At 36.8% G+C, this 19,609-nt stretch overlaps 1 pseudogene; it reads right to left on the reverse strand.

Annotated features, from left to right (window-relative positions):
• Nucleotides 1-3,588: 3,588 nt before the first annotated feature.
• Nucleotides 3,589-9,689, reverse strand: LOC131479857 (eukaryotic initiation factor 4A-I-like; annotated as a pseudogene).
• Nucleotides 9,690-19,609: the final 9,920 nt, after the last annotated feature.

The raw sequence follows: 19,609 nt of genomic DNA on the forward strand, positions 1-19,609 counted from the left end.
TAAAGAAAATGTGACTTTAAAAAGACATAAATATCAGATTTTGATATTATTTATTTATAATTGATCAACTAAAGTGAATAACTTTGTTTTAGCATTAATTTAACTTTTTAAAATTAAAAATCCTATTATTTTCTCCATTGGGATGTCAAGATAACTGACTATAAGACTGCGACTGAATAATTTTGTCGAATGTTTGTAGAAAAGCAATTTCAAGGGCCCAGTACTGTGGTTTAGCAGCTCAAGTCCTCGCCTTGAACATGCCAGGATCCCAAATGTGCAAAGGTTCTAATCCCGACAGCCTTGCTTCCCATCCAGCTCCCTGCTCGTGGCCTGGGAAAGCAGTCGAGGATGGCCCAAAGACTTGGGACCCTGCACCTGCGTGGGAGACCTGGAGGAGATTCCTGGCTCCTGGTTTTGGATCAGCACAGCACCAGCCGTTGCACTCACTTGGGGAGTGAATGTTGCGCTCACTTCGGGAATGAATCATTGGATGGAAGATCTTCCTACCTGTCTCTTCTCCTCTTTCTATATATCTGACTTTGCAATAAAAATAAACAAATCTATAAAAATGACAGACAATCATTTCCTCCAAGAACATCATAAGTAACTTAAAACAATGTTATGTAAGGAAGCAAAATTTGTTGAATCATGTATATATATTATTGTCTAATACATTTAGCATTGAAAGTTTGTAACTGTATTGTGGGGTGGTTATTCTGCATTGGCTTCCTCTTGGTTTGTTCCATGCCAAAGTTCAGCATGAAACATTGAAAGGTTGCAGAACATGAAATAATTTAGAAAGCTTTTTAAAAAAAAATTTAAAGAAACATCTGAGATGTTTTTAAACTGTTAGGAAGTCTTTCGGTTTGTCAGTCAATTGAACTGAAAATCTCATTTGTGTCTTAATGTCACAACTCCTAAGCTGTGCATAAAAAACCAGCAATGAAATAAAAGGATAGGTATATCCTATTGCAAATTAATATGTAAGTCTACATTTTGTCTAGTTTGGTTAACAACATTCACGAGAGATACTATGAATTAGAATAGATATGTTTTAAAACTAAGTAGCTCCTGTTCCATTGATGGATTTGCAAAATATTTACATTTGGAATGTACATGTATAATAGCTTGAATAAACTCTGCACAGAGAAAAACAAGGAGAATGTGTGTACTACCAGAACATATCTGACTGCAATTTATAACACCTAACAGTTAATATGTGCCTGAATTCAGGATGTCAAATATCCCAAATGTCTTAGATTTGAAAGAAGCTATGAATAAATAGATGGATTATTGCATCTAGCACACATATGTCCTTTTCATCCACTTTTGACTACAGGCTTTTGCTTTCCCAATGGAAAAATTAAGTTCTTCATATTCATTAGGTTTGGACTACATTTTCCACAGAAAGCTAATGGTGCAAAATGTTTTTTTGGTCTTTTGTTTGTTTCAATGATTCCATTTTACAGTTCAGAAACAAACTCGAGTATAGGACCAGATCAGTTAATTAAAAATATTGAACTGTATCATAAAATTAATTAATTAATAAAAATACAGCTACTGATGACTGATTATACAAAAGGCAATAACAGGCACTTGGGAGATTTTTAGTTGGTGATATTATGAGTTAAATAGCAATGCAAGGTCATTTCAAAATAGTACATGTAATGCTGGAAGAATTTTCCAGCCAAGGGTACTTTTTGGAAGATTGGTTATACGTTTATTTTTGGTTAGAAGAGCTATTGAACAATGTTCTTGGATTTCCCTTTGTACCAGTTTATGGGAGTCACCAAAAACTGAATCCCTATAGATTGGATGATTTAAGCAATATACAATTGTGTTTTATATTTCCTCAGGCTAATGTATAAGGTCATGGCTCCAGCAAGGGTTGGTTTCTGTGTAAATAGCCATTATCTCACTGACTGTATTTATGTATTTATACTATTTATTTATGTCTATGCTTTATGGTATCCTCTTTTGATGTGTCCCAATTTCTTCTATAAGGAGACATTCAGATTGGATTAAGGCCCACCTTAATAGCCTCATTTTTATTTAATCACATCTGTAAAGGGCTTATCACCAGACACAAACATATTCTAAAGATTTGCAATTAAGAGCTTTAACATACACATTTTGTAGGGATATAATTGGGCACATAACATACTCAGAAACTTATTTTTGCAAGAGATTTAGTTTGGCATGTTTATTTTACAGCTTAAAAGGTGGAAACTTCTCCAGAGAATGAAATGTCTTATTTAAGGTCACCTAATTAGAGTCAGAGCCTAGAATTGCTCAAAGATATCCTAGAATCCTGGCTAGGTATCCATTTAATTTTAATCTAATCACACAATTAATGTGAGTCAATTATGTTACCTACAGCCATTGCATCTAGGGGCTATACTTTAGGACTTTTTAGACATAGTATTGGGGGAGGAAGAACTTACAGCTGTTATTGCTATGTCTAATCCAATTCTTAATTTTGGGACACTTTATTAGAGCCAGCAAATAGACTCGCAAAGCAAACGAAGAGGTATTAATTAAGAGCAAAATCTGGTATGTATTAACTGTTAATGGTTGTTTTTTCTAACTTGTTCATAAGGATTTTAATCAAGTACCTATAAATTTTATTATCATGTTTTTACATCAATGTGAGGGATAATACCATATATCAAATATTTAAGAATACTTCGGGAGCGAGTCTTTTGGCCAGTAGGTTAAGCCAGCGCTTGGGATAACTACATCCCATTTCAGTGCCAATTTCAGTTTTAGTTGTTCTACTTTTGACCCAACTTCTTGCTAATGTCTGCAATAAGAAGCAACAGATGAGGAATCAATCATTCATGTCCCTGCCATTCACAAGGAAGCCTTTACTTGAATTCAAAGCTCCTGGTTTTGGTCTTGTACAACCCTGGCTAGTGTGGGCATTTGAGAAGTGAAACAGAGAATAAAAAAATGTTCTCTTTCTCTCTGTTTTAAAAATTAAGGTTAAAAAAAATTAAACTATCAAGATTATCTTTAAAGTTTCAATTTTCTAAAATCATAATTTAGAGATTTCTTGTAAATTATTAATATTTGCTTAGACTTTCCTAGACTTTTAGGGTTCAGTTTTCCAAAACGCCAAGATCAGCTGAATTTCAAGAGATTTTGTAAAAATCATCACCTAAGCAAGTTGTAAAACGTAACAGCAAAACACATAGCATCAGTAGATGAGCAGATGCACAAATGTAGATTGATAATGTAAAATAATGCCTGAATGAGCTTCACTCACAGAGATGATTTAATTGAGTCCTGATAGATGTCCCTGCCCCCCACCATATTGTTCCCTTCTTTTGTTTCAAAAATGTGGCATTTATTCAAAGAAAAATAAACTTTACAAGATTGCAAGATGTCCATATCTTGGCTTCCTCCTCTGTCATGTCCAGCTGCTCCTCTGTTCCCCTGGACTGACAGGGTGTAGACACTGGACTGAACCCCACCTGGGAATGGATCAGGACAGCCTCTGTCAGATGGGGTCAGCAACATTGAAGGACAACTCCTTGGTGGATATTCTTAAAGATCTTGATGTCTCAAAGAGTCCTTCTGTCTTCTTCAGCACCATGTTAATAGCCACACCCCTATGACCAAAGCATTCACCACATCCAATTCCATGGATATAGTTTTCCTTGTCAGGGCAAGATCATAGCTGATGACCAGACACTCCTTACACATTAGTGACTTGGGCCACCTCTTGATCATATCTCGTTATTTTTGATCTCTATCTCCATGCATCACAGAAACAGGTAGGTCTCACATAGGCATCTCCTCATTGAGCCAATCAACCTTCCTTTGGGAACTGATGACGATGAAAGCCTGGGTTATGGTCAGGTTTTCATATATGTCAGAAAGTGTGTCTAGCTTCCATTTCTCTCCTTTCACTTTGACGCAGAATTGATAAAATACCCTGCAGGATCAGCACTGTCTTCCTGATAAGAATCCATGTGGGGTCCAGCATGAACTTTTTGGTAATCTTTTCCACTGTATCTGTCAGCAAAGTCACCTGAATGTTACTTTTGAGCTTTTGCCATAGATATGGATTTTGAGTCCATGGCTTAACATTTTGTCTACTTCTTCCAGTACAAATATCTTGAAGTATTTACAAGACAGCTATTTCCGGCTAAGCATGTAAAACTAATGACCAGGGGTGCTTCCGTTTGCAGTTTCTGCACCAGTACATGCTCAATGCAGGCGTGAAAGGATGCACTCAAGGAATCCTCTGATGCCATGACCACCCTTTGTTTTTGGGGGGTTAGTTCCTGAGTGAGTGCTAGTACCAAGTCCTTAAAACCCTATTCAGGGGCCTGGAATGGCAGTGTAGTGGCTGAAGTCCTCACCTTGAATGTACCGGGGTCCCATGTGGGCGTTCGTTCTAATGCCTGTAGCTCTGCTTCCCACCCAGCTCCTTGCTGACTATGGCCTGGGAAAGCAGTCGAGGACAGCCCAAAGCCTTGGAACCCTGCACCCATTTGGGAGACCCAGAAGAGCTCCTGGCTCCTGGCTTTTGGCTCCTGGCTTTGGATTGGCTCAGCACTGGCCATTGCGGCCTCTTAGAGAGTGAAACATTGGACAGAAGATCTTCCTCTCTGCTCCTTCTCTTCGTATAACTACGTTTCTAATAAAACTAAATCAATTTAAAAAAAATACCCCCACAAAAAAACAAGAAACTATTCAGTCATCTGCAGAGTCCATATGAAAAATATGGCCATTTTCTCTTTTCTACTTGGCTTCAATAGTCACATCATTACCTTTGATACAAGGAAGAATGTTACACTCTCGGATGCCAGGGTTTTTTTTTTAAAGCTAGACAAAGATGCCACTAGGAGGGATTCAGAGAGGTGCATGCCATTAAATCTGTCAATGACCTCCTTCCAGGGACTCCCAGTGACAAATAGCATAGGTTCAACAATACTAATTTACTGACATGATTCTTTTTTTTTTTAAGATTTATTTATTTTTATTGCAAAGATGGATATACAGAGGAGGAGAGACAGAGAGGAAGGTATTCCGTCCGATGGTTCACTCTCCAAGTGACCGCAGTGGCTGGAGCTGAGCCAATCCAAAGCCAGGAGCCAGGAGCTCTTCCTGGTGTCACATATGGGTGCAGGGTCCCAAAGCTTTGTGCCGTCCTCAACTGCTTTCCCAGGCCACAAGCAGGGAGCTGGATGGGAAGCAGGGCCTCCGGGATTAGAACCAGAGACCATATAGGATCCCAGGTATGCAAGGCGAGGACTTTAGCTGCTATGCTATCGCGCCAGGCCCCCACTGACATGATTCTTAGAAACTAGTGATATTTTTTAAATTATGGTGAGAGTATATCACCCATACCCTGAGCCTATTTTTTGAACTGAGTGTGTAAAGTTACATTAAAGTAATATATTCAAATATTGAAGAAAAGTTTAAAATGATTGTTTGTGCCCTAGTATTGTGTAACTATGAGTTAATCCTCAGCCAGCAATGCTAATATCCCATATCGGAACATTCATTGATGTTCTGATTTGATCTACTTCTGATCCAGTTCCTTTATAATGAACTTTAGAAGCAATAAAAGACCTCCCTAATGTTAGCTCCTGGCTTCAGCTTGGCTCGGCCCTGATCTTGGCAGCCGTTAGGGGAGGGTGCCAGTGGATATTTTTCTGCCTTTTGAGTAAATAAATGGATCTTAAAAAATAATAAATAACTAAATAAAAATAGAAAAAGGCTGTCTTCACTTGTCATATCCACAAACCCCAGGGCTTGTACTGTCTTGTAGTTGGTTTAGGTAGCATGAATTTAGACACCTCTTCTGGGTGTGCAATGCATGTTTGAATTAGCAAGGCCTTTCTGTCACTGTAACTCGACTTACTTGACTGTCTTAACAACATGGATTTGAAAGGTAAAATATTGTCCTTGGAAAATATTTGTGAAATTTAAAAGATGAGCATCTATCTTATAGTCACACAGAGATTGTTATTGATTTATATATCATATTTGCATTGATTCACAAAAATAATCACTCATGTCTTTTTCTATATGCCTTATATTTTACACAGTGACTGATTAATTACTGACCAAATTCTTCATTTATGAAAAAGATAAAGCCAGGAGTATCAGGCATCAGATATTTTTCAGGTTCAGCTGTCAACTCCATATGAAAAGACTCCTTTAATCTATTAACTGTAGTTTTCGGTACTATGTACTTTAGCTAAAATTCTAATTTATTATTATTTTATTATTTTCAGTAACAATTTTATACGTATAAGGATTCTTCCCTCCTCTTTCCTATCCTCCCTCCAAATTTTCCTTCCATCATTGCTTTCTCCATTATTATAACAGTATATTCCTTCAGAAACAGTCAAAAGTCCAACATTTTGTCATGGCATTGAGGTACAGGTAATGGCAGAAAGTGTAGTCTCATGTTTTTGTCTGTGTTTCCTCCTCATCTGGGTCCTGGTCAGCACTATACTGTCTAAAGGATCATTTGATTTGAAAACGATGCTCAACATTTATTTACACTAGAAAGTAATTAATTTACTGATTCAGTCCACATTTACTACTCGGTGCCCTTATGATTATTGTTTTACCCCTGAACAACTGGTATTTAACCCGAGCACTATATGACATACAGAATTTTAGTAAGTGAAATCACCTCTAAATGTTAGCTTCATATGAATTGAAGATAGTTTTCTAAAAGGAGGGTTATGTGTTGGAAGTGAACACACACAGCCAAGGTTGAAAAAGAAGCATTGCTTAAATATTCATTCAGAACCTAGCATTTCTATGGAAGGATTTAAAGAGATGTGACAAAGAAAATGGGAAGAGGTAATAGTAGAGGATTTAGTTTAAATAGAATAATAAAATTAAAAGTAAATTAGAAGGTGTTATTGAAGTTTTAATAGTGACCATTAATGAAATAAACCTGAAATTCTGATTTAAATCACACTGCAAAAATAACTAGTTAAGATATTCAACAAACATGGTTGATATGTAGCTAAGTATAGAAAGATATCAATGGGTCTATTTTTATTATTTTTTTTCATGTGCTTGCTCAGCACTTTCTTGTCATAAAACTGAATACATATATTAATGATGAGAAGCTTTTATTATATAAAAGAACATCTGGACAAGTTTAGATTATGATAAAATGTGAAAATTCAGATGTTCTGAAAGAAAGCATCGATATACGAATTCACAGAAGAAAAGCAGCAAAGCTAAAAAAGTCATATCAACAGCTTTTAACACCCTTTATGGTCAGGGTAGTTAATTCAGTATGCTGAGATTTTAATTAATGAGTTTTGTTCTACCCTGTTTTACACAGAGGTTTTTTTTTTTTTTTTGATTTGTGTTTCAATTTACTAAGTTCTAAAGAAGACACAGTGCTAACTTATTTTCACATTTCAATATATTGCTGCTACAGAAGGGCTATCTTACTTGACTGTTTACAGAAATTCAGAAATGAGAAATATGCAGGAAATAGCCAAAGTTTCAGAAGCTCTTTGGGTGAAATTGGAGACTTTTTTAAAGATAGTTTTTGGGTAAAAACCCTTTTGTCAAAATAAGTTGACAGGCAGGTGTAATAAAACCTGTCAAATCAAACTCTCTGACGTATATAATCAGTAGATAACCAGAGATCCGAACTTAAGCTATTGCTCCCCATCCTACAGCTAAAAAACATCCTGATAAAGCAGAACCCTAATCCTTACCAAGATTCCTGTATCCTAAGATCTGTAAAGAATATATGAAAAGATATTCTTGTGCTGGAACAGTCAGATTTTAGGAGCCCTTCATGTTTTTCATTTTATCGGAGTTTAAGCAGAGCCTTAGATTACCTTAAAATTAGGGAGCAAACATTTGCTCAATGATTAAAAGCATTGCTTGGGATGACTGTATGCCATGTTAATGCATTTGCCTCAGGTCCCATTGCTGCTTCTGATAGAGTCGCTTCCTCATCTGTACCCTAGAAAGAAGCAGTTGTTAGCTGGAGTGCCAGCTTTTGTTCCATAAATGTGGAAGCTTTTTGTACAGTTATAAGATCCTATCTTCTACCTTGCCCGGCTGTAGTTGTTGCAGGCATTTAAGGAATGTAGAGTTGAAAACAAAATTGAGTAAACATAGCTCATTGTTGACTGCAATACTTTTTGCTTCTGTGACTTCTGCTTTGTTTGCTTGGCTAAGAAACTATGTCAGCTGACAGGCCTAAAGGCCTATGTAACCTTTAGCACCAATGGGCCTCAATTTCCTTAAATCAAGGTACAAGCCTTGTTATCCCACAAATGGCTCCAAGGCTGGAGTCTGGTTGCCTTCATTACTGGACTGCAGAGGAGCCAGGCATGCAATGTACAGCTGTGATAGGCAGGGAACATGTGTCCTCTCCTCCCTTACCTTACAAGCTATTGTTAGTGGTCCCTTAGAAGCTGTTCTAAACCGCCCCTAAAATCTCTGTGAAGGTGCTGCTCAGAGCCACACTCTGGTAAGGGGTGTTAATCCCGGGCAGCTGGTCACTGTATGGTTTATTTGCCTTGCCTCTCATTGTAATAAAACTTTGTTGTGAGTGGTCACTGGCGTACGTAACATTCTGTTTTAACCGCCAAGTGGATGCAACAGGAGTAAAAGTGAACAGGAAACTTTCTCTCCATTTAAAATAAAATGTAAATAAAAGTTTTAAGAATGAAGACGTTTTCAAAAAGAAATAAGAACTCAAACAATATACAGACTAATCAAGTCCAATCCTATTTGATCCTCATTTTCTAAAAGCATACCTTAACTTCCAGGGTCGATGTTACATTATAGGAGTGAAAAGGAGTTTCCTTGGGAGAAAAAACGAAGTGCCATATGGGCTGGCCAGACAGTTAGCCCTCTGAGCAAACACTGAAAACTACAAGTTCTAGAATTCACTTATCAGAAGAGAGAAAGAAATTATTTTAATTTTCTTTCCTGTTTTGAAAGAAACTCTTTTAACATAAGTTCACTAAATCAATTAATAGGAAATAAAAAGTCATTGTTCAGAGGTATGGACAATGAAAGGTATTCAGAACATAAAGTGGATTTAAGTAGAGAGGGTAGAAGAATTATTTTTTTCTGCCTGAGTTAATTTCCAATTCTATTTAAAATTAGACACTTGTCTAATTTTCAACAAAACTCTGCTTAAATATTTTCAGCTATCAGAGAATATGTTATTCTGAAGTCAGACTTGGATTTGTAAGGTTCTAATTATCTGGCAATATTTACACAGAATTGAAATCTGTCTGCTTGTAATTATGAACCATTATTTCTAGTTGTCCAGTAAAAGACAAAGGGCATTCATTTTTAACTTAATTATTATGTATTCATTCATTCAGCAAAGTCTTATTGGGCGCCTTCCTATCCTAATGAGAGTACTGGGCAGTGTGGAAATGAGAGTTCACACAGCTAACTTCCTGCTGCTAAAAAGCTTACACTATTTCATGTCAGTCGGTGTGAAGTACAGACTTTCAGGTGCCTCTCTTCTTATTCCTGTAACACTCATTTGAGTCACTATTTGATCAAGTGCTGAAGCTGGAAGATATAAAGTCATTCGAAGCTATATCTTCCTTCACTTCCTCATTTAAGCTATCGTGTAGGCATGTTTAACATACCTCTAAGATATGTTTTAATGTATCTATTTCTCTCAATATCACAGGCTCCACATTTAAAGCCATCACCACTTCTCAATTAGTACCAAGATAATTTCCTTCTTCATTATCCAGTTTCCACAGATTAGAGAATGAACTTGTAACACTGTAAGTCAGCTAGCATGACAGATCAAGGGAAAAATGTCTACAATGCATTCTTTCTGCCATAAGGATCAAATTCAAATTTCCAACTTTGACATGTAAAGCTTTGCTTCATCTAGCCCTGTTTTTCCTCTTATAAATTTCCCTCTTGATACTCTCTTACTGATAAATCATCACAAAGGCATATTTGCTCAACATCATTTTTTGTACTCTCTGGGTTTAGTTCTCAATCTGGACCTGTGACACACCTCCCATACGCACCCAAATTATAGTTAAATTAAAAGACTCCACTGACCATATCAGAAAAGTCAAGATAGCAGAAGATATCCTTTTTTTTTCACTGCACACCCTTTTTTCACATTTGTAGCCCTTTATATATTTTGTTATTCTGTATACTTATTTAATCTACTAGTTAATATAATGGTTTATGGTTATATTCTTTATACAGTTCTTTACCTGACATATTGTTCAATGTTAAATGAATAAGTTTCTTAGTTAATGCATGGAAAGAGAGACTATCATATGTTGCATAATTTATTGCCTATACTTAGTCTTTGAAAAAGCTGATAATTTCACTGGTGACTACTCATACCCACATATAATCCCATCATGCATTTCTACGTGGATTTAGGTCCTGTTATTATCTTATTATCTATTTCATTGATTATTATTATCTATTATCCAATTATTATCTGATTATTATTGTCTATTTCATTTCACTTAAATGTGCACCCCAAATGTTGTCACTATATATATATATTTTTTTTTTTTTTAAATTGGGTAACACAAATTAAAATGTAGTAGTGGGCACAGCACAGTGGCCTAAAGGATAAAGTCCTCACATTGCACACACTGGGATCCCATATGGGTGCCATTTGATGTCCTGCCATCCTGTTTCCCATCCAGATCCCTGCTTGTGGACTGGAAAAAGAGTCAAGGATGGCCCAAGACCTTGGAACCCTATATCGGCACGGGAGAACAGAGCAAGCTCCTGGCTGCTGGTTTAGGATTGGCACAACTGTAGCTGTTGAGGTCACTTGGTGAGTAAGTCATTGGTGGAAAGATATTTTTCTCTGTTTCCTGTCCTCTCTGTATATCTGACTTTCCAATTAAAAAAAGTAAATCTTCTAAATATAAATGTTAGAGTAACTTTGTTAACTCAGTATTTCTTTTTGTCCTAAAAAAAAAAAGGTGTAGCCCAGGCCTGAATAGCGTGCTACTGATGATTGTCTGGGTGGGCCTAGGGAGGGACTGAGACCGAGACTGATACATATATGCTGCCCTACACTCGGATGCCATGAGAGCATCAGGCCAGAGTAGGGTACACCCCTGTAGAGAGCTTTTTTGATGCTTGTAGAACTGTACTTGAGGGCTTCCCAAAGCCAGGCCACTGCTCATACTGACATGCAAAAAGCAAGGGCTGGGGGCTGGGAGCATGGCAGAAAGTAGGGAAGCAGCAAGGCCTCTCTAGGGCAGTACATTGCACCCACTAGCACTAGGGCTTTGTCCTGGATTGGTGGGAAGCTTGGCTAGGCATGTCCTGCTTGAATCTCATGTGTGTCTCAGACCCATGGGACCACTGGTATCAGGGAACAGAGCTATGCATGTATGAGCCAGTCACTAATCATGTGTTGCACAGTTGGGCACCTCCATGGCTAGACTCCTATGCAAAGGTGAATAACATACCTAGAACACTTTAAAACTGAGCTCACCTACTCTTCTGATGCAACTGAGGACTACAAATATCTTGTCTTAAGAAAGTTGACTAACTCTTCAGGCCAATTTCCACAGTAAGCACCCGTATGTGTTTACTCTGTATCTGAGGTAGTTATAGACAGCCAACTTGCCTCATTGTATATAAAACAATCAGGAGCTCGTGCTGTGACAGATGCGCTTTGTCATTTCCTATTCACTGAAACCAGAGACTTTTCAGAGCAATCAGATACCAGGGAGTCAAGTCATAGGGATTTAATGGAAGATGCAGAGAAAGGCTTAACCAGAAAGAAGATGATGTAAGAGAGGAGAGTCTGTGAGATGCACGAGCGATTCTTCCAGTTTGCAACACACATGTTTTCAACCAGATTATAGACAGCTGATTGAGATTTTTAACGAAGATTAAAATAGAAGATTATCCCTATTATTGCAATCAGGTTTCTAAGTTTATAGTCTTAGGATCTCAAATAATTTCAGTAGTACAAAATGTAGCAGGATGATTTGAGTCTTATTTAACTCATGAAACTGAAAAAAAAAATTGCAATGTCCTCTTACTCCAAAATAAAATTTCTTGAGACTATTTTGCGTCATATTGCATTGAGAAATAAAAATAATTCTGTGGTTTCAGTTATGCTGTCTACCTCTTATATTTTCAATAATTGTCTTTCCTGAAATATTTATCATTTTGGTCATAAACATGACTAAATATCCTATGCCCTTAAAAATACAACCCCTGTTGAGCTGTGGTTATGCAACAAGGTGGAGGAATCCACCATGGTGGGAGGGTTTGGGGAGGGGTGGGGAGAACCCAAATACCTATGAAACTGTGTCACATAATACAATGTAATTAATGAGTTAAAAATAATAAATAATAATAAAAAAATATATAACCCCTGAAATCTTTCCTCAAGCTTGATAACACCTCTCAAATTCTCCAACTTTATTTATTCAAAACTATTAAAAGGCAGGTAATAATTAGCATTTAGGATTTTCATTTCAGATCATGCTTATAATATTTTCTGACTATGCACAGAAAGAAATCCAAAGAAATAGCAAATATAAATATGAAAAATAGCTCCATTTAGCACATTCTGAGCCATGATCTATCATATTTTAGGAAAAAGATTATTGTGTATGGAGCTCAACTGCCAGAAATTCAGTCCTTAGGTTAAAGCTTTAATTAAGTCAAGTTTCCGATTATAAACCAAGTGCAGTACTTGAGGGTTCCAGGAGCACAAATATACGAACACAGGGAGACATTTAGCTAATTTCTTCTCAACTTTCTTATTTCCATTTGCCTGGATGTTTTCATTAGTCAACTCAGTTATTACCAGTCTTCTAGGAAGCCTCCGATCTGTCCATTTAACTTCCTAGATGTTGTCAAAGTGGCCACTCTTTAAATTAGCTCTAATTTTATCTCTTCTCTTGCATAACGTGGTATTTGTACAAACCTTTTTTACATGAAAATCAGATTTCTTTACTTACTCTTGTGCTCCTAACCTGTCTAGCTTTGTTTTCCTCCATCTTTCCATATTCTGTTTTTCTTTACAATCAGTTGTAGTGTCAAGAGTTTTCTGAGTTTCACATTCCTTTGCTATTGGTCCCTCTGCTGCCATATCTTTATTAGCATAATACCTATAATAGTTCATTTGACTAATTCCTATTTCCAAATCTGGGCTAAGAGACATCAACTCAAATTCCCAAAACAATATTGAATCCCTCATTCTCTGATCTCTCAAGACCTCTTGTAAACTTCTCTTGTGGTGCTGAACAAACTTGCTTATCTCCTATATTAATCTGCATACTGAGGACACATTTTGTTTGATTTAATATGTTAAGTGGCTAGGAAAATGATTAACTCATAGAACTGAATAAATATTTCGTGAGATAATATTTGCCTTCTTGCTTTCCAGAGAACACTGAGACAGGGAATTCCTAGAGTTAATCACTTCTGAAACTATGTATAAATATCTTTGTCACACATTTTTTCCCTTCTGGACCACTATAAATTTTCTCTGTAGGTGATTTTTTTGACCTTTACATTCCTTTTAACTCTTCCTGCTAATATTATTCAAATTTTAATTTATACCACCACTCATTACTTCAATTGCCTGGTTACAGAGTCATTATATGACCTATGTGAAAATCAGATAATCAGAATATTTTATTCCTTTGTTCTAAATAATTAGTTCATGGTCTTGTGACTCATTTGATAAGTATTGAAAGTGTATCTGAAAGTGATTTTGAAAATTAGTATTTTTCAGTATGAAATGTGTTGGACTCCCTTTTGTTCCTATTTTTTTTAAGTTTCAGTGATGAGCCTTTAACTTTTATTAGAAAAACTTGATATTTTATTTATATTTTACATATTAGCAATAATGAAATAAAGAGAGATAGAAGGAAGGAAGGACGGAAGGAAAAAGGAAAGGAAAGGAACGAACGAAGGAATGGGAAATGAAGGAGGGTTGAAGAGACATGCCTTGAAGTGCTTAGACTTCCGTTCGAAGTGACCCTGAATAAGTTCACCTTGGATTAGCATCGCGTTAGCAGGAAAATTTTGAGGATTATGTTTCAATTATCATTCATTTACTGTCACTGTGAGAATCAGATGCATTAATACATTTCTTAAAATTTCATTATACAATTGTACCATAGTGGCATATCTTTCCTATTCTATTTTTTTTTTCCTTTTTGACATTTCTTACTTTTTACTCATGGTTTTCACTTTTCTAACAGATTCATTTATTTTAATTGGAAAGGCAGATTTGCAGAGAGAAGGGGAGACAAAGAGAAAGATCATCCATCTGCTGCTTAACTCTCCAAGTTGCCATAATATCTGAAGCTGAATTAATTCAACGCCAGAATCTAGGAGTTTCTTCAGGCCTCACAAACAGGTACAGGATCCCCAGGCTTTGGGCCATCATCTACTGCTTTCTGAGGCTGCAGGTAGGAAGTTGAATGGGAATTGGTTCAACCAAGACATGAACCAATGTCCGTATGGGATTCTGGCCAACACTCTGAGGATTTAGTATTTTGGCCATCCCGTGGAGCCCAGGTTTTTCAGTTTGATGATGCATAAAACTTGGTTATATATTATTAAGTTTAATACTAACTGTTTCTATGTTTTACTGTCTTAGAATGTACTTTATGAATTTTTGAGATTATTTATTATTAAATATGTGAAGGCCAAACTGTTCCACAGTTTCACAAGAATATAAAAATGGTCTAAAAGCAACAATCATATCGCAAAGTGCATGTTTCACCTCTTTATAAACGTGTACATTTATGTGTATTCAACACTAATCAGCTAACTAAGTTAGTTGCTTATAGCTGCACAGAATAATTTCCAGGATTTCCATTCTGTTCCATTGGTCTACATATCTATTTTTGTGATAGGATCAAGCTATTTCAACCAGAATTGCCCTGAAGTATACTTTGAAATGGAAATTTATCCTTAATCACATTTTTGTTTTAGAAAAATGTTTTCATCTTTCACTCTGTCCATTGTTTGTTCTGAAGAAAATTTAGATGTAACTCCACTTTTCTATTTCTACGTTTATTTATTTATTTTTCCTGTAATTTGTTACTACTGTTTTGAATCATATCAGGTAATTTATCTACCAAGGACAATGTCAAGAATGATGCCGCTATAATTTCTTCCAATGGTTTTGCAGCTTTTTTTCCTTTAAATACTTAATTTCTTTTGAGTTAATTTCTTAGATTTAAGTATTTGATAGCGAGTTACAGAGGGAGAGAGAAAAAGACACACAAAGACAGAAAAAAGAAGAGGTCTTCCGTCTGCTGACAACTTCCCAATGAGCCACAATAGGTGTGACAGAGCGAGTTGAAATCAGACGTTTCATCCAGATGCCACACAAGCATTGGAAGCAAAATTGAGGCAAGCTGATATCAATGCAATATAAAAGTTTGTTTTCTCCTTTTAAAACCAGAAATCAGAAGTAGTAATAGAAATATCTCAAATGTATTACTACAAAGCAGAAAAAGCTAAACAACTCCAGAAAACAGTTCAGAAAAAGTGTCCATTTAGCCATGCTATACTTATTACTCATTTTTATTACTATTTTGAATCATATCAAATGGCCAAGATAAAATAAACTCGCAAAAGTGCCTAATTTAACTGGATTGTCTTTATTAAAAAGGCTCGATTAAGTGGTTTCAGCTGTAATAGCATTTGAATTCCATTAGATTTTCAAGGATTTAGATATTCAAATTATTTTTTAAAAATTAGATGGCAGTGTAGAAGATAATTAGTAAATCCTAGGTTGTAGTTGCAAATTTATACTCAGTAGTTAAATTGATCAGAAATATTAGCTTTTGTTTAAATACAAACAGAATTGATAAAACACTTTTACAAACACTTATTCTTTGGCATGTGCAATAGACAATATTTCGGTATTTAAAATAAATGTTTTTTGTGGTATGATGCAAATACAGAAATTCCACTAATATCATTCTCTTTAAAGAAAAAATAGCTTCTATATGCTAACATATGGAAGCTATTAATTACTCTCAATAAACAATGGGCCACTGAATTTCTATTTTTGATTGATTTCTTTATTTATTTTTATTGCAAAGTCAGATATACAGAGAGAAGGATAGACAGAGAGGAAGATCTTCTGTCTGCTGATTCACTCCCCAAGTGGCTGCAGTGTCTGGACTTGATCCAATCCGAAGCCAGGTGCCAGGAGCTTCTTCTAGGTTTCCCATGTGGGTGCAGGGTCCCAAGGTTTGGGACGTCCTTGACTGCTTTCCCAGGCCACAAGCAGGCAGCTGGATGAGAAGTGTGGTGGCCGGGACAGGAGCTGGAACTCATATGGGATTCCTGCATATACAAGATGAGAACTTTAACCACTAGGCTATGGTACGGGCCGCCACTCTATTCTTGAAACTATGTTTAGTATAGAAAATCAAGTGATAATAATAAAAGTAGTCCCCCCAAACATAAATTTACAAAATAAAAAAAATCCCTTTTAGAAATATCCAACAGTTGTTAATAGAATCTAACCCTCATATTCATAAAGAATATGCTTTCAAATGGAGGATATCTTATCCTAGCATGGTTCCAACTGATCCACGTACCAGTCACAGCTGATCCACTTGCCATCTAATGGCCTGGGAAAAGCAATGGAATATTACTCAAGCATTTGGACTCCTGCTATCCATGTGTGTGTCCTGAATGAAACTCCTGGATCTTGGATCCACTCAGCCCAGATCTGATCCAGATTTAGCTGTTGTAGCCATCAGGGGAATAAACCAGCTGATGTGAGATCTCTGGTTTTTTCCTCTTCTTCTCTCTGTGTATTTATAAATATAAATAAAACAAAACTGAACAGAAACTGTAGATGAAGCAAAGAGAATTAAGTCCAATCCATTCATATTGGGCAAAAGTAATACATTTATTATTATTTTCAGGAAATCATCTCTATCTAAATTCTATAAAATTAACAGCAATACAAAACCTAGAATTTTATTGAATACTGTATTTTTATTGGAAAGGCAAATTTATAGAAAAAAGACATAAAGATTATCTATCCAATGGTTCACTCCTGAAATAAATAATAATCAAATGGAAAAATGACTACTTCACTTCTAGACTTTAACCTCAAGGTGATCCTGACATTAAAATAACAGTGTAAAATTCTTAGCCTTTAGTGTGTGACAGTGGCTTCCCATAGGAGCATAGTTTGATATTGTGGTTTCTCCACTTCTGATACAGCTGTCAGCTAACTGCTTGGGAGAGCAGCAGGCCATGATGGTCAACAGTTGAGTCCTTGCACCCACATAAGAGATTTGGATCAACCACTGACTCCTTACTTAGGCCGTAACTGTTATGGAGTGCAACCAGTAATTGCTCCTTCACCTCTCTTTGTATACTCTTCCCCCAACATCCTAATTCGGCTGGGATGTTGGATGCAGATGAGTCCAATTGGTCTTTTTAGCTGCAATCCCAGTTCCTGTTCCTGCCCATCCTGATGAGTGCCAATTAACTCTTTTTTTTTAATTATTTATTATTTAACTTCAGTAATTACATTGTATTATGTGACACAGTTACATAGATACTTGGGTTCTCCCCACCCCTCCCCAAACCCTCCCACCATGGTGGATTCCTCCACCTTGTTGCATAACCACAGCTCAAGTTCAGTTGAGATTTCCCCATTGCAAGCGTATACCAAACATAGAGTCCAGTATCTTATTGTCCCGTCAAGTTCAACGGCTTCTTAGGTATACCCTCTCTGGTCTGATGACAGAGCCAGCAGAGTATCATCCCAGTCAATTGAAAGCTCCAACATACTATCAGCAAAAATTTACATCATTATGGAATTAATTGACATAGTAATGAGTAACCAATATGTTAAAAGTAAATGTGAGTTCCCAGCCACCTTCTGTGACCACCTCACCTATACTTCAATTTTAGTTTATACACAACATATAACATTCAAAACATAACATGTTATACATAACATCATATCATCTTAAATCAAGGCAAACATGTGGTATTTAACCTTTTGTGATTGGCTAATTTCCCTTAGCATTATGGTTTCCAGTTTGGCCCATTTGGCCACAAAGAACTGCATTTTGTTTTTTTTAATAGCTGAGTAGTATTCCATGGAGTAGATGAACCATAGCTTTCTTATCCAATCCTCTGTTGATGGGCATTTTGGTTGTTTCCATGTTTTTGCAATTACTGATTGTGCTGCTATGAACATAGGAGTGCATGTTGGTTTCTCATAGAACAAGTGTTCTGGATATATTCCTAGGAGTGCTATTGCTGGATCATACGGTATGTTGAATTTGAGTTGTTTGAATATTCTCCATACTGATTTCCATAGAGGCTGTACCAGCCTGCAGCCCCACCAGCAGTGGAGTAGGGTTCCCTTTTCCCCGCAACCTCGCCAACAAGTGTCGTTGGTGTTTTTATTCATGTGGGCCAGTCTTACTGGCGTTAGGTGGTACCTCATTGATGTTTTAATTTGGATTTCCCTTATTGCCAGGGAACTTGAGCATTTTTTCATATGCTTATTTGCCATTTGGGTTTGTTACTTTGTGAAGTGTTGGCCCATTTCCCGTGCCCATTTCTTGAGTGGCTTGTTTGTTTTGACATTTTGGTTGTTTTGTAGCTCTTTGTATATTCTGGAGATCAGCCCTCTATTACCTATGTCGTGTGCGAAGATCTTCTCCCATTCTGTGGGTTGCCTTTTTACTTTGTTGATTGTTTCTCTAGCTGTACAGAAGCTTCTTAGTTTGATGAGGTCCCAATTGTTTATTTTGGTCTTGATTTCTACTGCTTTTGGAGTCTTTTTTAGGAAGTGAGGGCCTACCCCTAAGTGTTGCAGTGTGTTTCCAACATTTTCTTCCAAAAGTTTGAAGGTTTCTGGATGTAGGTTTAGATCTGTTATCCATTTAGATCTGATCTTAGTTTATGGTGAGAGATGTGGATCTATTTTTTTGTTTCTGCAGGCTATCAACCAGTTGTCCCAACAGCATTTATTGAACAGACCTTCCCATTTGCCTGGATTGTCGTTTGTCTTTTTGTCAAAGATTATTTGGCTGTATCTGTGTGGGTTTCCTTCTCGCGTTTCTATTCTGCTCCATTGATCTTCCTCTCTATCTTTGTGCCAGTACCACGCTGTTTTGATAACCACTGCCCTATAGTATGTCCAGAGGTCCGGAACTGTGATTCCCCCTGCTAACTTCCTGTTCTTCAGGATAGTTCTGGCTATCCGTGGTTTTTTGTGCTTCCAGATGAACCTTTGGATCATTGTTTCAAGTTCCATGAAGAATGTTTTGGGCAATTTGATTCGGATTGCGTTGAATGTATATATTGCTTTTGGCAGTATAGACATTTTAATGATATTGATTTTACCTGAACACTTAGGTATTCGCTCCTGCCCACCTGTGACTCATTATCAACTGAGAGGGGGCAGTATTGCATTGTTGTGTAACCACTCCCCTCACAAGCCCCTTTAAAAGGCCCTTGAAGCGGGGCTCACTTGCTCTCTTTCTGGTCCGATGTTTCCATTATTCTGGCACCTTCACTGCTGGCTGATCCAGGACAGGTAATCCCCTGAGCATGGTCCCTGTGTACTGCTTAGATGGGACAATGGATAGAT

Source organism: Ochotona princeps, chromosome 3 (genome assembly GCF_030435755.1).
Source record: "Ochotona princeps isolate mOchPri1 chromosome 3, mOchPri1.hap1, whole genome shotgun sequence".
NCBI classification, from domain to species: Eukaryota; Metazoa; Chordata; class Mammalia; order Lagomorpha; family Ochotonidae; genus Ochotona; species Ochotona princeps.